Source organism: Heterocephalus glaber, unplaced genomic scaffold, assembly GCF_053883595.1.
Source record: "Heterocephalus glaber isolate CG9 unplaced genomic scaffold, H.glaber_assembly_v1.0 deba00001442, whole genome shotgun sequence".
Lineage (NCBI taxonomy): Eukaryota > Metazoa > Chordata > Mammalia > Rodentia > Bathyergidae > Heterocephalus > Heterocephalus glaber.
In genome coordinates, this window is record NW_028258296.1 from 42,756,061 (window position 1) to 42,777,268 (window position 21,208).

Below are 21,208 nucleotides of genomic sequence, written 5' to 3' on the forward strand. Positions count from 1 at the left end.
GATTTAGCTCAGTGGTTCTGCCGCCTGCCTCGCAAGCGGAAAGTCCTGAGTTCGATCCCTGGTACCAAAATAAATAAATAAATAAATAAATAAATAAATAAATAAATATAAAAAAGTTTTAGGTGTTAAGATTTAAAAAAAAAAAAAAGGAAAAAAAATGGAGTAGGAATTTAAAGGACTCAATAAAAACTCTTTTATTTAAAAAAAAACATTATAGGCAGACAGGACTAGGCCCTCAAAAAAGTCAATATCAAAGAAAAGGGCTGGGGATTTAGCTCAGTGGTTTCGCCGCCTGCTGCATAAGCGGAAAGTCCTGAGTTGGATCCCTGGTACCAAAATAAATAAATAAATATATATATATACATATATATGTGTGTGTGTATATATATATGTATATATGTTTTAGGTGTTAAGATTTTTAAAAAAAGAAAAAAAATGGAGTAGGAATTTAAAGGACTCAATAAAAACTTTTTTATTTAAAAAAAAACATTATAGGCAGTCAGACAGGACTAGGCCCTCAAAAAAGTCCGTATCAAAGAACAGGGCCGGGGATTTAGCTCAGTGGTTTCGCCGCCTGCTGCGCAAGCGCAAGGATCCGAGTTCGATTCCCGGTACCAAAAAAAACCAAACAAACAAAAAAGATAAGAACACATTACAACTGTGGCTAGAGTCACGGGCCAGGCCTCAAGATCAAGATACAATGTCTACACTTACACAGTTCCCCAAGGGATGAATAATAATGATTGATTTTTTTTTTTGGTACCGGGGATCCATCTCGGGTCCTTCTGCTTGAGCAGCACACGGCGAAACCACTGACCTAAATCCCCGGCCCGTTTTTTTTTTTTCTTTTTTTTTAATTCTAAATAGGCATCAGTTACCCTGGGTGGGGGACCAAGACCTCCTGACCCATCCCTTCCAGGAAAGGTCCTTGTTCTTTCCACGTACACGTGCCACAGTACTTGCTTTCCCACTGCATCAGTATTACCTAAGCTACTATACTTATAATCTTATTGGTTAATCATGCATAGCTTTGTCCCATCTTATGCCCACCTTGTGATTTTGTACTCACCTCGTGACTTTGCTCTATAAAATTTCTTTTAAAAGTGGGCTTGTGGGCAACCCATTTTCCTGGTCCCCTCCTGTTCCTCTCAATAAGGAACTGTCTATCCCTCAAAAAATAGTTCCTACTCTTAACCTCCATTGTTCCTGAAATTCATTCTTCAATTTTAGAGAACATAAACTCAGCATATAAGATATCTTACCAGTTGAGAGTTACATCTGTTTCCCCTACATCATCTCTAGATCACTAGGAGCTAAACTGCTCACTGTAACCACTCTGGGGTGTATCAGTCTGTTAGGCTGGCACCTATTCTTGCAAGATAGAGAAATAACATCTCTTTTGTATTGCACTCTCCTAATCCTTGGTCTGATCTGTCCATTGTGCATGATCAAAGAGGGGGCTCATCTCTCACATCACATTATACACATATATGTATATATGTACACATGTGTATATAGATGTATATGTATACATATGTATACATGTATGTGTGTATATATGTGCATCAAGACATTATATTGTATCCTATAAATATGTGCACTTACTACATGTCAATTAAAAATATTTTTAAATTTTAACAATTATTTTCTTTTGATTTAGCATATTGACTTTACATATTTCAGTTATTCATGGACAATCCCTGTTCTAGATTAATTGGATGCTTCTGAATTACTCATAAGGGTCCTGATGTATGAGACACAAAGAGTAAGGTCACAACTAGATTGGGCACACCCCCAGACTGCCAGGCATCCCAGGTAGCACTCTAGATCTGGAATCAAAAAAGTGTGGTGACTTAATCTGTAGAACTAAGCAATGCTGCTAGTTGCATTCATTCTGAATCTTAGTTTCTCTAAAATATCTGCCTAGAGCTTAGACATCAGTCACATCAATCAGCAAACACGTCCTAAGTGACTCCCTATTGCCCATTCCAGGGTTAAATCTTAGGATATGTGCAAAGTGGTTTGTGCCTTTAGAAGTACCTAGCTCAGTGATAAAAAGGGTTCTTACCTTCCAAAAGATGTAGATTATAAAGCATAGGTCTGGGATCCAAACCTGGTTTAACCTCTAACTTGATGAGAACATTTGTTTTCTATGATGGCTGTAACAAATTACCACAAACATGTGGCTTAAAATAGCCAATATTTATTATCTTACATTTCTATCAGTCAGACCCTCAACATGGGTCTCAAAGGTCAAGTTCAAGTCTCTCTAGCAGGGAATCTTTTCTCTACCTTTTCTGGCTTCTAGAGACTGTCCATGATGGTTATCTTATGGCCCTTCCTCCATCTTCAAAGCCAGAAATGTGCCCTCCCTCTGACTCAGGTGGGAAAGGTTCTCTGTGGTTAAGGACCCATATGATTATACTAGATTAAATGTAATAAGGTGCTTGTGAGAATTCTTTACATTTACACACCTGTATAAAAAGGGCTGAAAAGAGCTTGGGGAATGATGTAGCCCAGCCTTCTCATCCTGCAGGTGTATCAGAGAGGAGAACTTAACGGGTAGGTAGAATAAAGACCTCCCAGAAATGTCCATGTCCTAATTCTGGGAAACTGTGAATATATTGCCTTAAATGGTAAAAGGGACTTTGCAGATCTGATAAAATTAAGAACCTTGAGATGAGATTATTTTGGATTATTGGTGTGGACATTTCTAGGAGGCCATTCCATTATTCTACCTACCCTGGTGATTAACCTTTAAAACTAAGCTCTCCTCTCTGATACATCCGCAGGATGAGAGGACTGGGCTACATCATTTCCCAGGCTCTTTTCAGCACTGTTTTATAAAGTTGTGTAAATGTAAAGAATTCTAAGGAGCAGGTTATTACATTACAAACTGCAGTTGCTGCAGGGCAGCATGCACTCTCTGCTCTGCTGTCTGGCCATACAAATTGGCCCATTTGCCATGATGATCCAACTACACAGAAATATGTTAGTAAAACAGACTAAATGATTTGTGGAAAGAATTATGAAAGGACAATCACAAGTCTACAGCTTGCCTCTCAGCAAATGAAAAGGAATGACAGTGCTGCTTACTACAACACTATTGTGTTTCAAATCTGGGTTGACTCATTGTTTGACAGGGCTAAAGGCAAACAATTGTCTCTCAACTGTCTGTTCCCATTATTTATATAGCCTTTATGTAGTGTCCTCTCCAAGCTGCATGCTGTCAGCAAGCCATGTAAAAACACTAAGTCACTGTCATGCTCTACATTAAAATATATTCAAGTTAATTCTGCACATAAAACCTAAAAGTAAGGTTTATTTATATCAACGCAATTCTATTTCAAATATAAAGTACACCATTAAGTTCTAAGACTATTTTAGTTTCTCTGCGGGCATTTCCTTTGCATAAACCACAGTCCTGTATACTATTTCCTGTAAAATAACCATATCATTTTTTTTTCTCAGAATGGGGACATTTGGCAGCTACAGTCACAAGTGGCCTACCAAGTTTACTTTATCTCCTGCAGCCCAGCATATCCACACAGATAGTAGATATGAGAAAAATGAAAAGTTTAAAACCTTTTTAAAAAATCCTTAAAATGTCAAAGTCTGGCTTTTTTAATGTAATGATAGAATATCAAAATAGATCACAATTTGCTCTAGGATTTTTTTCTCTGTAGTAAAGATTGAACCATTTTTTTTATTTTGAGACAGTCTTCCTAAATCACTGAGCTGACCAGGCAAAGCTCAAATTTGAGATTCTTCTACCTCAGTCTCCCAGAGTCCTAGGGTTACAGGCATGAACCACCATACCTGGTTGCTCTGTATATTTTAATCACAGCAAACAGAGACCTTTCTAACAGCTCTTGGAACAATTTTTGCCAGGACTATCTCAGAAAGGATATCTATGTTATTTCATACACTAGGTACAAATTTTATTTCATTTAAATAACTAAAATTGAAGCAGAATGGTATATAGAAGCACTCCACGCTAATGTAGACAACTTATAATTCCTTAAGCAAAGATTCAGATCCTCCTTCCCAGGAAAGTTTTGCTCTTCAAATGCCTGTGAAGCTGCAAGAGAAACAAGTGCTGTAGCCCTGCTCCTGTCATCCTTAACCTTAAATGAATGGGCTTTCAATGTGAAGCTCAAAAGTCTGACCAGAAGAAAGATTCCTAAAACTGAGAGTTTCTCATACACATGAGACTTACTGTTCTGTGACTAAGATGAAATTAATTCTGTAGGCAGTATTAAGAAAACTGGAAATCCAAGAAATTAAGGCTTATTTTGTATATAAGGATATATCTTAACTAATTCAAAACAAATTTGTTATTCCAAAACTAGAGGTAGTGATTTCCACTAGAAACATACACTCAATAGGGAAGGCTAGACTATGGGGGTCTGAGCACAAATATTTCTAATGATCTTGCTAAACAAGTAGGTAAATGATGAAATTTAGAGTTTAAGGTTTTGTGGAGCTTTTAAATTAATCTAGGACTTTTTTTCAGGATAGTACTTTAGAATGTTCATATAAACAACATGTGAAAAACAATGCTTTAAAATTTGCATATGAAATCTAAAATCTCCATATAATACCACCAGCTTGATATTACCAATTTGAGAATAATAATAATAATAATAATAACTGAGTGAACTGGTTTTTAGTATAATCTATGAAAAAGGGAAAAATATTAAAATTGGCAGGGAAATGCAACATAAAATAGGGCAGAGTTTTATATAGACATAAATTTTAATATTAGAAGTTAATCTTCCATATTTGTTGCAAAGCATATTCTTAGTAGTGTCCATTCAGAATGGTATTTCTTTTCCTTCAAGAAGTTTCTAATTCATACTCAACCTTAGTAGCTCCTCTGAAGCTTTACTCCATCTTTCATAACTCTTAACAATGCTTTTTCTCCTTTGATTTTCATTCCTATTCATGTGGCTGCTTGGATATGTTCTTCTTGGAACATTTACTGTTTGATCCATGTGAAAATGTAAAAGTATTCAGAACAGAGCTATGTTTCAGAACCTCTGTTTTTAAGATATCCTGGCTCTCAACATCATACTACTGTGCAGTAGGCCCCAATAGTCTTCTGAGATTTAAATTCGTTTTAGACATATTTTCAAATAGTCACAGCACCCACCAGAATTTTGTCCATGTTCAGTGGGCAGGTGCTTCTGAGTTTAGATATGTAGAGTCACCACTTGGCTGGATAAGCTCCTTGACCCGTCACTGATGGGGAACCTAAACCAGAGTCTACCTGTAACATCTGTTTAGTCCATAAGAGTCTGCTGAATTGGATCACAGGGTTGACTTAACACAACTAGATGGAACAGAAACAAACACAGTCATCCAAGTATGAAGTAAAGTATGGCAAGTGGCCACAGAAGAGGAGGGGAAGGGAAGACAAGGACCTAGCAACCATGCAATCTGTTTATGAGAGCAACAAAAGACTGGCCAGAAATTTTACTAACAATCCATTCTCTCCATTGAGAAATTAGAAGATTAAGCCAGGGTGGTAGCACATGCCTGTAATCCCAGCACTCAGGAGGCTGAGACAGGAGGATTGCTGTGAGTTTGAGGCCAGCCTAAGCAACATAGTGAGTTCAAGAACAGCCTGAACTACACAGCAAGACTGTTTCAAAGAAAATAAAGGAAGAGAGAAATTAGAAAATTATAATTAACCACTTAGCAGTTTACTCCAAGCATCACTCAGGTAGAGCGTTTGCTTATGTACTGCTTATGTACTCCTTATCTACTCAGGTAGAATGTTTGCTTATGACATTTGAGCAGGTGTCATTTCAACCAGTAGTTTCTTGTTTGCATGAGATACATTTACATATGCTTCTTTGTTTTACATTGAGTATTTTTTTGCAAACTTTTTTATTTAGAATGCTGTATTTGCCTTTAATATTTGTTTCTAGTGAAATCTAATAATAAGTTCTGGTTATTTTCTTTTACTAATTTTTGTTTATTTGTGAAAAATAACCTATAATTTTGTGCTACAGTCTATAAAAACTTTTATTATAAGTACATTACATATAATTTTTATACTTCTCCAGAACTTGGTGATTTTCTTTTACAATACAAACAAACACATTTGGGACACTGAGACTGAATAGGAAGTGCCAAAAGATTTGCAAAAGGAAAAATTGAAAAAGAGAGAAATGTTAGCATAACAGAGAAGAAAAGTCTGTGTTATGAAATGGAAAGACAAAAAAGTCATCTCCTTATTGTCAACTATTCAAAAATTTAAAAATGATAGAACTTAAAAGAAATGAAATTCTAACAGTGGTCAATGATTGTAATAGTTCTATGGGTAGTACTGACAGAGTAGTCTAACATTTAACAAGCTATCTTTTAATAAAAAAGTGAGGAAAAAATATAATTATAAAATATTTATGCATCTTCTGGACCAAACAACATGGAACTGGTTTGTTATTTATTCAAAACAAAGGGGCTCAAAAGGCCATTTACAATTTAGAATAGGTCTAATAGACCGAATAATTAAAAAATACAGGATAGCAAAATGCCAACTAGGATGTCCATCATCCAAGTCTTCATCATTAAGTTTAGTGGGCAGACACTTTTGTTAATTTATTTTATTGTAACATTTTAGATCTACGTAATGATCATAGTCACTGTAGGGATTTTGTACCTGTACGTGGTGATATATCTCAATTCCTCTTTTTGTCCCATTCCCCTCCCCTCCCTTCAACCCCTCTTCCCCTCCTTATTTACAAAAGCTTTGTTTCCATTTTTTTGCTTTTTTTTTTTTTGCTTTTTCCTTCCTTCCTTTCCCCTCCCCCTCCCTAGTGGGTCGACATTTTATTGAAATTATACTACCCATAGATAAAAGAAAGGCCAACACAACAGTGTGAAGTACACTGTTGAAAGACAATGCAAAAAGAATTCACAAAGAGACTAAATACTACCGTCCAGATTGTAATGTTGCATTGTGTACTAAATGTTTTAATATATACAATACACAGAAAAGTACTGAATAAATTTCACAAAATTGTCATTTTTATACTTCCTATTATCTTATAAAAATAATGAAAAATGCAATTTGGGGGCATCCTTTATTTAAATAATTGAACTGGTAAGTGGTTAAAGAAGTCTCAGGTCTCTTCCAAATTCAATGCCTAAGGAAGAACAACAGCTCACTGCTGAATTAGGAAGTACCCAGGCACAGCATTAGAGAAGCAATCTGAACGATAACAGAAGTAACCTTAAAGCCACCTGGACCCCCTGGCCTATACTGAAAGGTCTGAACAACTACCTAGCTTACTGGCAATTTGAAAGGCAATGGCCCCAACTGTACCATATCTTCACAGTAGCATTTTTAAATTCATAGTTTTCATTTTTATCTAAACTTTTATATAAAAGGATTTAAAATGTAAATTTTAATTGAAGTTTTTTGTAAGCATAAATTCTTCTAACTGAATAATCCATAGTATAAAATACAATGGGTATCTTTAATAGTTTGCTAAAAATGGTTTGCTTTGTCTGTCTTCCAACTAATTTATGTTTTTGAAGGTGTTTTACGTTTCAATGAGACGTGATCAGAACAATGAGTGTTGCTGACTAGTACCACCCAACAGAAAGGCAGGAATCTTCAATGCAAGAAGAAACACATCAAATCTTACTAGCAGTGTGTGACAACTTTCAGATATGGTCCTTCTCAAAGCACTTTAACAAGTCTTCAACATGAAGCAAGTAAATGCAAAATCTGTTCCAGGCATTTTGACTGCCAAACAAAAGCAACAGTTTCTCAATATTATCGGAGTTGTCTGATTGTGCCACTTCAGCTTCCAGCTTTTTTTTTAAAAATGACATCATGGGATATGTGTCTTTGGTCTGTGGTTATGATCCGGACACTAAAGTTCAAGGATCTCATGGGAATCACCCAGTTCTCTTCATACAAAAGGAATGTGTCACTCAAGATCCAACATCAAGGTGAAGTTGATTGTGTTTTGTAGCCTTGATAGAATTGCATATGGTGAGTTTGTACCCAAGAGCATTATAGGTGAACTCTGAAATGTTATAAGGGCTTATTAGGGCATTTAAGAAATGATGAGCATAGAAAATGGCCTGAGAAATGGACAGTTTTATCCTCCATCAGGACAATGTTCTGTTTCGCACACTGATTTTAGTATATGGCAATTCCAGTCATATACAAATATTATGAAATTATTTACTGGATCTGGCATTATTATTTACTGGATCTGGCACCATACTACTTGTGGCTCTTCTTCAAAGTCAAAATGACCACTAAGGTAAACACTTTGAATTGATTCAGAATATCAAAGCAGCCATGACAACTCAACTAAACACACTCAGAAAAAAGAACTTCCAGAACTGCTTCAGCATTTGGCAAGAATAATGGGATAAGTGTGTCTGAAACAGGAGGGAATACTTTGAAAGAACTAAGGGCAATATGTCTTACACTGTAATAAAAGTTTTAAATTGAAATATTCAGCATATTTTTGATCATGCCAAGTATTCATATTTAAGCCATAATAATTTCCCAAAGAATATTACAGAAAATAAATGTCCTCAGTATACTATAGAAAACAAACCATTGAGACGTGCATTATACAGAGCAAATATCATAAATATGTTGTCACTTGAAATATATTCTTGCTAGAAAAAAAGATTATGGTATGCAGAAGCTATAGACTATTTTCAACACCCGTAAGAAAATTTTCTTTTAAATGAGTTAACAGCTACAAATGTTGGTCTTAAGAGCACCTCACATCTGATGTCTTGCTAAAAATAAAACCAACTAAAGAACTTTAAATCTAAAATTTTATCTATGATTCTATCTGAAGACTTGCTTTAAAAGAATCAGCTTGCTTCCTGCTTATAAGCCTGACTATTCAATGAAACACACAATTGTCCAACAAGCTAACATACTTCTCTTCCTACTCTCTCAGCCAGCACCCTTACTGAAGCTGAGGTGATGACTGTCATTGCTACGGTAGGTGATGCCTGCATGAATGTCCAGAGTTATTCTACCTCGTGCATTTGAGATTTTTGCTATTAAAAGATTTTTTAAAAGTTTAATATAAAAGTAAAAACCTAATGAGAAATGCACAGAATTTTTTAACTTCTAGAAATTTACAGAGGAAAAGCATGAAGGTAAGACCTGGTACTGTCAAGCATTAACGTTTAAGTGAGAAGGATCTACCACAGGCTAGTAAGAATGCAAAGATTAGACACAGATCCTTCAGACGAACTCAAATTATTTTAATTATCAAACTGATACTCAAACTGATTTATTGTAGCAATGATACTTTACAGAAAACCAAAGAGAGAGTAGGCATAGATCTAGGGTGTGATCCAAACTAATTTCTTTCTATTAAGCAAAATAAAATATGATGCCAACTACACATAACTCATTTACACAAAATGAAAACAAAAACATTCCAAAGTAATTCAGTTCCTAGCAGGGACAAACCCTTCAATGTCCTTGACTAGACTAAAATATAATGTGTTGAACAGCTGGAGAAAACTTGATAAAAGAGAAACTAACCGCGAGCAAAAATAAATAGAAATAAAACTGCAAGTATGCTGGTATCCTTCACTTTTATGAAAATACATTTGTTATCCAACCTGCAGGATAAAGACAACTTTCTTAGAGTCTCACAATTAGATATTATAAATTCCTAGTCATCTAAAACTAAACTTAGACTCAAATACCATGTCCTGTTATCAATTTAGTTTAACAAACAGTACTAGTTATAGGCAAACACTACATTACCCAGAAAGATGGTGACGACTGGAGAAACCTGGAGCTCCTTGCTGATGACACTCCTGCCTCTGTCCAAGTTTGACTTTGACCTCCAGGAGGTCTACTCAAGGTGGGTCACTATTTGCAGGTCTGTTTACATGCTGCACAGACAGCACAACAGGTCTATTTGAAATGGCTTTCATGAATATTCATATTGATTTAAAAAATCAAGATATGGATGTGGCTTTATCTAAGAGTATGACAAGGTTAAGTTTAATACATCTGTAGGGTGAACCAACTCCAAGTCCAATTCTATTACTGTGTAGAATACAAAATGGAGGTGATGTGTTCCCCTGCTCCTGCTCCCAATGCCACTGAAGCGACCCTGATTTTGTCTTTCTAGATAATTCCTGCCCCTTCAGTGCTCATTTCTAGAACTTTCCTAGGGAAGTCTTCACTAGCCTGGCCAGGTGAAGGCCTACTTCCTGTCAGATTCCTAGCATATCTGTATGCCTCTATTAACACTTTCACATCTTTTCTTTCACAAACAGGATCCTGGGGTCCTTGAAGACAGAAAGTGACTTTTCATTATATTCCCCACAATACCTGACACTGAACCTAACATATGGGGAACATTCAGTAAATACTGAAAATGGATGAGTTATTAAATCAGCTTCTCTCTTGAGGACTTACATTGTATTTCTTTGAGGGGCTATTTTTTGAATTTCTGTCTAATAAATCTCTTTATGTCTCTTTAAAAAATCAAATCATTGTGATAGCTTGGGTAATACATTCATTATATAAATATTATTCAATATAAAACATTTAAAATTATATAGCAGTTAGACACGGGAGTATATGCCTGTAATCCCAGCACTTGGGAGCCTGAAGCAAGAGGATCACTGTGAGTTTCAGGCCAGCCTGACCTACACAGCCAGTCCCTGTCTCAAAAAAAAAAAAAAAAAAAAAAGTAGCATCACTGTTTCCACATTGATAATAGTTGCAAGCACTACTGGTTTAATTTAAATAAAGCTGAATGAGGAAAAAGAATATGAAAATACAAAGCTAAATTAATCCCCAGTTATAAAAGTCAATGAAGGTTTCTTAAATTTATAAATAAAAAATATCAACTATAAATATGCTAACAAGAAATATAACAGTGAACACCAAAGGCACAGGTAAGAATATTTAAAAACAATTCTTTCTGGGGAAAAACAAAACATGGAGAAGAATAATACAAAAGACTAAGGTATTGATTTTCTTTTTAAATTCTTGATTTTTAAAAACTGTCAGAGGCAATCTATAATAATCTGAAATTAATAAATGTATTGTCTTTGATAATGTAAAAGTTCAATTTTCTAAGTAATGAATAGGATAAAGATTATAGAAGTCTCTCTACAAATATCAATAGACTTGGCTAAGAATAAAACAGATGACACAAATTACCAATATAAGAAATGAAGAACCATTACTGCTAATCCCACAGACAAAAGGATAACAAAAGAATACCATGATATCATGAACAATTCTATATTCTGAGAATAACTATACTCTGAGAATAACTCTGAGTTATTCTACAATTCAGATGAGTTGGAACAATTTCTTAAAAAACTTGCACAAGGGAAACATAATACCAATAGACCTGTACTAGCTTTAAAAACAGAACAAATAATAACTTAACCAAAAGTACATACCAGGTTCAGACAGTTTCACTGGTGAATTTCACCAAAAACTAAAGGAAAGATATTAATTCTCCACAATCTTTTCCAGAAAACAGAATCAACAAGAACACTTCCTAAAAGGGGGGGGGGGGCTGTAAATATTTTGCTGTTAGGGAAGTAGTCATCACTACTCTAAATTCAATACATGAAGTCACTGCTTTAATACGCTAGAGAGCATTCGGCCTGCTTTTTACTTCCTAATAAAAGAATATCTTATTTTTGTTTTGTGGTACTGGGGATTGAATACAGGGAGCACTGAGCTACATATTCAGCCTTTTTAAATTTTGGGGTTTTTTGAGACAGGGTCTTACTATATTGCCCAGGCTGGTCTCAAATTTGTGATCCTCTGATTTGAGGCTCCCAAGTACCTGGGTCAACATGTCATTGTCTACTCACAGGCTTTCTACAATCCATCAGGGAAGTACTCCTTAGTCAAAGTTCTTATCATGCCCTAGGGAAGGAGATAGGAAGCAGAAAAAATTGAGTCAGGGGTTCTGGTCAAGGCAAGATAGGACGAAGATGTCCAGGAATAAAAGTTGTATGTACAAAAGAACAGAATAGGAGAAAGAACTGAATGTATTTAAAAAATTTTAATGCAAACTTACCAGTAGGCAAGAGCACAGGCATAAGTTCTATTTATAGACACTCTGTAAAAGCCAGAATGAAGCACTGTAAATCACTGGGAGAATTGAAAAGGTCTAAGCGAGGGACTAACATATTCAGAGATGCTTTTTAACATTAATGTAGCAACTGAATGGCATGGGAAGGAAAGCTGGACACCATGAGACTGTCAGGATCCCGCTCCAGTGATCTTTATGGGGCACTGGAGGCCAGGCGGGCTGGTGGCAGTTAGATGGGAAGACCAGATAGGTACCAAAGGGAGACCACCCAAGTGATGATGATGGGAATTCCAGTACATACAGCAATCACGAGTGTTGTGTGTTCTTAAACTCGTTCATTCATGTACTCAAGAAATGTCAGGCATTCTTCTAGGTTGTGACACAGCAGTAAACAATTGAGTTCTTACATCAAAAGAGTTCATATTCTAGTAGGAGAAAAGGGAGGTAGAGAAATAATTTAAAAAGTGTATGTGATGTATCAAATGCAATAAGAATTATGCTATGTAAAGGCTATAAGGAATTGTCAGAGGGGTAGAGGAAAGTGATGAAGGGACTTGCTGATTTGTTTCAAATGTTCTGAGAAAGCATCTATAATAAAGACATTTTAACAGAAATTTAAATGAAAGAGAACAATCTTTCCTCATTCCACCTCTATTGATAGTAAATTTATTTCAAAATTTAAAGAAAAGTAATAATAATATTTGACTACAGGCCAAACCATAAATATGCTCTTATTTGAAAAAAAATATTACCAACATATAAAACACAAAATGAAAGTATCAAATACAGTATAATCTAACTAAGGCAGGAAGTGGAAATACATTGCCAGATGTAAATGCATTTTAGGGTTCAAGTGTAAGTTTTCATTCATTACACTAAAATGACTAAATGACTACTATTCTCTAAATCAAAAGTGTCCAATAATGTAACATTTGAATTGATGCTAGTAAATGCCTATGATCTACAAGTATAAATACAGACTAAATTTTTAAGAAAAAAAATCATTAATTTTTTATTTATTATATACTGAAATAACTGTATTATAAGATTAAATAAAATATACTAATAAAGCTCTTTTTATTTTTCTAACGTGGAAACTCAAAAATTTTAAATGACATACATGGCTTGCATTCGTGTCTCATATCTGTTAAATAGCATTGTTTCAATAGCATTGTTTCAATAGCATTGTTAAATAGGCAGTTTCATCACCTATTAATTTTTCTAGCCTACTGTTGTTCACATAGCAAATTATTTTAAAATAGCATCAATTTATCAACAGAAAGAAAATCAAACACAGAAAAAAAATTTCTGGAAAATGTTTTTTAATCTTAATATACATAGTATCTTCACAGTACGCTCCTCTTATGAGACTGAAACTCCTTTAACATTGCTTTAAACATTTAATTTGGTTACCAAATTCTAAATGAGTCTACTACCTTGGATGTAGCTACACAGCCAAGGAAGGAAGCTGGCTGACCCACAATGAGCCTTGCCCACTGGTATTTACTCTTTCTGGATCATTTTGTTTTAGATATGTCTCTAATAGACAATGAATTGGTGTGCCTTTGTGAGACAAATAAAAAATATTTTCAGTATTTTCACCCAACAAGTGGACTTTCTTTGGAGGTTCATTCTACACTACTCTCAGGTCTCTCTTTTTACTTACATACAGCTTTCAACCCAACCCTCTTTTGTATATGGCAAGAGAGAGAGCTGAATGAGATTTGGTTTCTTCTTGTTTAAATTTACATCTCATTTAAAGTTTGGGTGCTCTTAGTTTTCTAGTTAGGCTGAAGGTGTTCTTTTTTATGTACTTTTAATATTTTCTTCTTGTTCTGCACTGTTTGTAGGATATTTTGGGAGGAGTACAAATTTAGGCAGCTGTTGTCTGCCTTTCTGGAGATTTTTTCCCAACCTGACTGCCAGCTTTACAGTGTCTCCAATGAAAGGGGTTGTGAGCTATTAACAGCAATATCGATCAGTAGTCATGTTCCTACCAAGAGGGAAAATCCAGTCTACAAAGAAAGCAGAGCAGGGCTAGTGATGAAAAGGAGAGAAAAAAGTCAAGGAGAGAGAACAGTATTTCAATTTTTTGTTCCAACTGTCTCTCCATCCTACTTTTCCCAACAGTTTGTACCAATTTATGGTGGAAATTAGGAGTCAATAAATTCTCTACTTCATGCCCAGCATAAATGGTTAGCATAATAGCTGACAGCTTTGGAGTTAAGCTACTTGGATTCAAATCCTGGCTCTAATACTTATATCTGGAGTAAGTTGTCTACAGCCCCTTTGTATCTCAGTTTCCTCATATGTAAAATGGGGATGATATGGCCAGAGATTTAGCTCAGTGGTTCTGCCACCTCCCTTGCAAGCGCAAGGACCTGAGTTTGATCCCCGGTACCAAAAAAATAAAATAAAATAAAATGGGGATGATAAAAGTTCCTAGCTAATGAAGTCGTTAATTTGACTACTGTGAACCTCTTAACATAGTACAACTGTATACAGTTAGTATTCAATAAACATTAGTACTAGTATAGCTCAAACCAGATTTCTATCATTTACAACTCAGAGACCTCACTAATCCAATACCGACTTAGATTACTATTTTAAAATTCTGTGGCATTGGGGATGAAAAATTTGGGAATATATATTTTGAAGGGAAGTAGTGCAATTCCCTAGCAATCTTTTGGAAGAATGAGGGGGCATATTCAAACCTCTATTCTAGTAAAAAAGATTCAGAAAGGGTTCGGACATGAAAAGCTAAACCTCATTCCATACTGTCTGCTCTGAATGCCCCTGCTCATGTTCTTCTGGACTGATAAAATCAGACACTAGAAAATGCATCACTGTGGAAGCCTTGTGTTTTACAAGCTGTGGCAGACAGTTCTTGGCTAGGCTAAAACACAACCTTAACAGAGTGAGGAGGTTTTTATGGTGAGGTTCGAACAAAAGGCTTTTCCAAGAAGAGAGAGAACATCATGACAATGGAACAAGCCTGGGAACAGAACAGGATTGTTCACGGAATTATCTTAAGAAAGGCTTAAAGTTTACCAAAGCTTTCTTCTTTTGAACGTATAGAGCTATCAGATCAACCGATCATTTTTTAAGATTTTCCCCCCATGATACTAGTTATTTTTTTCCTATTACCTGCAAGCATCTATCATAGTCTGTCACATATATATTTCTTTTTGGATGGCTACATAGTGGGAAATTAAGTGATAGCCAGGGTAAGTGTGCCCTTGGCATCGACCTCCACAGGACCAAGAGAAAAAGAGTTGTCCTGAATTCTAGGTGATAATCAGCAAAAGCAGCAGGGTTCCAGGCACAACTGAGAACAAGACAGAGCTGGGAAAAAATACAGAGAAGTAACTTATGTGGACAACTGAGCAAACCCTCACTCCGAGAGCTAAGGGAAGAAGACCTGGGAGAGGAGGCAAAGGACAGTGGTAAACATTTGACTTAGAGGCCTTTCCAGCATCAGCATCTTCTGGTAAATAGGTAATACCTAGTTTATCTGAACTAAAAAGCACTCAGGGAAAAAACAGCAAATTTTGTTTCAGTGGTGAATTTCATTCTATCTTTAGTCTATTAAATACTTTTGCCTATCAACCTGGAAAAAATTCACTTTATATTTAGCCACAGAAGAATAGTTTTTGTGCCTATTTGTGAGCAAAAATTAAATCACCATATAATCTATGCTCGTGCTTGTTAAGGGTTCTTTAAATACACAGGAAGCCAAAAGGAAACAGAAGCGTTCCCACAGGATGCCGTCCCCAAAGGGAAAAGGCTCTGAAAAATAATTCCTGTTAGATCAGGATGTTACTGGCAACGAGCAGATAACACACAAGGTTTTAAAATGTATCTAACACCAGCAAAGGGCAGCTTCAGCTAAATACTCTATGTTTTACCAAATATATGAATCTACTCACTTATAAAACATGATCAATTCAATACAGTGCTTTCTTTATATTGTATTTTGAGAAACAGAGACATTGATTCCCTTTTACTAATTTTCTGATTAAAAAAACAAAGCTACTTTCAAAAGTTTCAGGTTTTACTAGATACAACAAAATGGAAACATAATTTTCAGTTTCAATTACATTACAGTGAGTTGTTTTCCTCCTTCTGTAATTCTCACTGAGCCAGAGCTAATTCCTGGAAAAGACACGCTTGAGAAGCCCAAAAGAGTTATCAGGCCTCCAACCAGGGATTTTGGTACTGGCTACTAATGCTAGAGAACGACTACCAGAGTTTGAACTGTTTATTTAACAGAACCAAAACTGCACCTATAACTAATACAATCTTTTGAAAAGGGTATATAGGAAGTATCTTTCCTTGTAAGAATGATGAAATTCCTAATTTCTCCCTTCTCTTTTTCATTTCCCTGTTCCTTTCTAAGCAAAACTCATAATCTTCAAAAGACATAACTTGAAATCACAAGCATTCTCCCCAAAGTCTTCAAAATTTTCTTCCTTAAATTTTTTAAAATAAAACTTGTATCTGAGGGGAAGGGGAAAGGGAAGAAGGGAAAGGAAAAATTATGAGAAAGAAAAAAAATGGCATCAAACTGTGTAAATAGGGAAGAGTGGAGGGGGTAAAGGGTGCACAGATAATGGGAGAAAAAATAAAAACTAAGATACATCATGTTCTGGTACAAACACCCAATGATAAATGTAAATGTATTTTATACCTAAAATGTACCAATAAATATATATATATATAAAATTTTTAAAAAACAAAATAAAACTTGTATCTGATTAACAAAGACATAGTCATTATATATAGTATATTAAAATGTACAAAAAATATCCAAAAAAATACCTCTAATACAACCACTAAACTTTGTTCACTTTTGCTTAACAGTTTGGTAAACTTTCTTCCAGGCTTATACATATATAATATATATTATATATATGTATAATAAAACTAAGATCATAGATTGCATACTGATTAATAACATACTTTTCATTAATATATCATAAGAATTTTTTGTCAATGTTTTTATAACAAATGGCTGCAGAGTACACTAATAGTATATATAGCTTTCAAAATTCATTTAACTTGCTTTTCTTTGACTTGTTACTATTTCTATTGCAAATTATTAAAATAACACGTCACTTATCACGGTATCTAACTATGTGAGATTTTATGAGCATTTATTTCCTTAGATAAGTCCTAAAAATGTAACTACTAGGCCACTATAATATAAAGTTTAAGGTTTGGGATACATGATGCCAAGTTCTTATCAAAATTGGGTATCAGTAACCATTCTCAGTGACAGAAAAGTGTACACTTAACCACATAAACACCAACATTTCTCTCCACCTTTATCAATTCTTAATATTCCCATTTGAAAAAAACAGATTTGTCAGTATGATAAAAAAAATGAAGCTTGCAGCTTTTTGTTTGTTTTGTTTTGTTTTTGGTACCGGGGATCGAACTCAGGACTTTTCACTTGCGAGGCAGGCAGCAGAACCACTGAGCTAAATCCCCAGCCCTGCAGAGTTTTAATTGGTATGGATTTTTGTTGAAATTCTGAATAGGCTTAAGCATGTATATTGGCCATATGTATTAATAAGAATGTGCCAGTGTGTGTACATGTATGTGGTTCTATTGGGTAAGAACTAGCTATGTCCTTTGAGCATTCTTCTTTTGAGTTTTGCATTTAGGTAGGAGAGTTGTGGTTAAGAACTTAACATTCTAGAATAACCATGCAGGTCCAAATTCCAACTTTAACCTTTATTAACTGTGGCAAGTTACCTAACCATCATCTGTAAAACTCAGATAGTAACAGTGAATCAAAGTACTAAATGCTACAACTTATGCTGGGACATAGGAAATACGTCTTTTCTATTAAATCTATATTTACCCTTCACAGAGAGTAAAATTTTAGCACTGTATTTGCCATAAATGTATTACATATTTTGTCAGAGTTTGCCATATACATTTTTTATCTGGGGGTATTTCTTGAGATTCAGCTTTCTAGTTTCATACAAGAAATAACTTGGAAAAATTTTCCTTACGAGTTTTTGTTTCTACATTTACAAGGCTTTTCACATCTCCTAAGTGCTAAAAAAAAAAAAAAAAAAAAAACGCATATTGTTGTTTACTTCCTTTAGTGTGTCAGTTTTTTTAAATCCCCAAAAAAAGTATTTTTTATGACAAAACAGGACCAGAAGACCATCCAAGAGAAAATTAAGAGACAATTATAAATGAACAAAAACAATGTTAACAGCAGCAAAGGTTACCCAATATTCTATTTCCTAAATATAGCCCTATATTCTACACCATTATTAAAGTTAAACAAGACACATCATATTTCTACTTCCTCATGAGATAAAACTAAAGAACATTCCATACATGAAATGGCAACTTATTCAGGAGTTAATTTTCTATGTGTTTAACGGCTCCTTCTTCAACTCTAAACCTTTACCCTGTGCACTCAGTTGTACCTGTCATAGTGTAGTGGTGACAGCATAATATTTTTCCCAAACTGGAACACTGCTAAGAGTGGAAGGTCACTATAAATACTTACGCTAAGTAGGCAGACATAAACCAAGACTACCATGACCAAACAGGGCTACAGGTTTTCCTTATTACATCATTGAAGATCCTTGCTCTGCGATTTTCTCACAAATGATTCAACAGTATAAAATTCCCGTTTTCCATGAATTTTGTGATCCTCTGATTATGTTACCAGGATCTAATATATTCAGTAGCTTCATTTGCTGTCTCCATTTGCTTATTTACCAATCATATTTCATGCTTCTGTGATCTTATCTCCTACCACCTCTATTCTACTAAAACTGTTCTAACAGAGGTCTAATTGTTGTTTTATAGCTAGTAACATTTCTCTGCAGTTTTCCTGCTTAGCCACTTTTACAGCAGCATGTGGTTACAATGTGCTCTCTGATCTTAAAACTCTTCCTAGCCATAGTGAATCATGAGTATGGTGGGAATATCTCAGCTGTTAGATGTGTGAGGGTGAAAAAGATTGAGAACTACTAAAAAATGATGTACACTAACAGCTGTAACAAACCAACCCCCAACTTGCAGTGTGTAAATACCTCTAAAAGTTTATTTTCACTCAGGTAATAATCCAGCGATGGTGCTCCTGGTTCCTAGCAGGCAACTGTCCCCTACATGGTGATTTGGAGACCTGGGATTGCCACAGTTATGAATCACAGAGGGTTGTGTCTTTGCCATCCTCTAAGGACTCAAGGACCTCTGTACTCAGTTGATGAATGGGGAAAAGACAAAACAAAACATGAAGGACAGCCTGTGTAAGGCTTTTAATGGGCCAGGCCTGGAAGTGATACATATTATTTCTATAAACTTTCTACTGCCTAAGACTCAATTACATGATTACTCCTAACTACAAAGGAATATACTCCACCTATGTATCCAAAAAGAAGAAATGGGCCTACCAAACAGCACTCCAGTAACTTCTACATAAAAGACTCTATATGAAATCTTGTATTTGTAAAATCCATTTATATGCTAAGTTTCTTAAGAGCAGGAGTAGCAGAAATTTCATTATAACTAGATTCCTAACCGGTAAGTTCCAAATATGCCTGATGTTCTTGTAGGGTGACCCATCATAAGGATTGAGGAACCTAATTAAAAAAAGAACTATACCTCATGGCAAGTCAATCAGAAAAAGGGAAGAAGAGCTCAAAAACAACATAGGGCATGATGTTTTGCTCAAAATTGTTCCTTCCTGCAACCCTAGGAACAACTGTTGTGTCCAGGGAGGGAACAGGCTGTACAAGAGGAAAAAGCACTGGGGGAGTTCAGAACAGTTTTTTTCTCACTTCTACCTGGACACTGTGTGCCACTAGATCCCTGAGGCATTCTAATAGCCCCAGCTGGCTTCAGACGCTTCCCCACCAAGGTGGTATCCAACTGTCCTCATGGCAAAGGTAACAGATGTGCCACCTAGAAAGCAGAGGCAGAGCCTGGCATCTTCTGGCACATTAGACCATCCCATGCATACTTATAAGCAAGCTCACAGAGCACACTGGTGACACTGGTGAAGCAGGTAAGGAAGAGGATGAGCGATGGCTGCGCCATGGTTACCAATAGGACTACTCAAGAGCTGACATGAGATACGGGACTCCCATAGATAAGGTAGGAAATTAAAGAAAAGTGACAGTCACAGAAATACCAGTACTAATGTGTTCCTGGAAACCAGTAGTTGCATTCATAATATTCTAAACAACTGGGAGCTATTAGGTAGAGGATACTGCACTCTTCTATGACTTTTCATATACCAATTATCTGACTAGAGCCAAAATCAAGACAAGAAATAAAACATTTTTGTGAATAGATGACAAAGTATCTATCCAATCTACTGACTTGATGAACATTAAATGGCATTTCCCCCGTCTGACAAGCATCCTAAAAATCAACATTGTTACTTTAATAGTTAATTTAAATTGCCTATCAAGCTTATTAAAGCTAACAGAACTTTGTTTTATTCACAAGTTATATTCTCTTGTTAACTGGTATCTCAAAGATTGGCTGAAATCTACCAAAAACAGTATGAAATTTTTCTATTATACAATTCAAGCACTTTAAGAGTATGAAGGCAAATACACAAGTCTTTTTTCAAAAATCCATATAAATCCTGAAGACATATAAGACCTTGTAATCAGTCACAAGAATGACCACAAATTCCTCCCATGTTCCAGTGATCAATCAAGAGTTAATTACCTTTCTAAAAAGTATGTGTTAAGCTGACAGTACTATTAACTAAAGTATTAAGCAATCTAAACAAGATTACTCTGTCCAACTTTTATATCACTAAATATAGAACAAATATTAATATGAACAATCAAGGGAAATAGAATTAAGCAAAAGGAACATGTATAATCTTATGTCATCACCTTCCCCTGAACTCATGAGGTTTATCTTCAAAGAATAAATCATCATTAGATTTGTTGACAGACTTTCTCAAAGGCTGTGACAGTTCCATGGAACAGAAAACCCACATTTCTTTGCATGTGATTTTGAACTATTTGCATAAGATTCCAAAAACCTGTAATGTAGTCTTTATTTTCAGGGTTTATCTGCTTTAACATCAACTTTTGAGGCAGTAATTGATGTTGGGATATTTG

General features: G+C 35.3%; 1 protein-coding gene across 7 annotated transcripts in view; it reads right to left on the reverse strand.

The window, feature by feature from the left end:
- Vav3 (vav guanine nucleotide exchange factor 3) overlaps positions 1 to 21,208 on the reverse strand; it is a 443,712-nt gene that overhangs the window by 276,020 nt on the left and 146,484 nt on the right. The window lies entirely within an intron of this gene.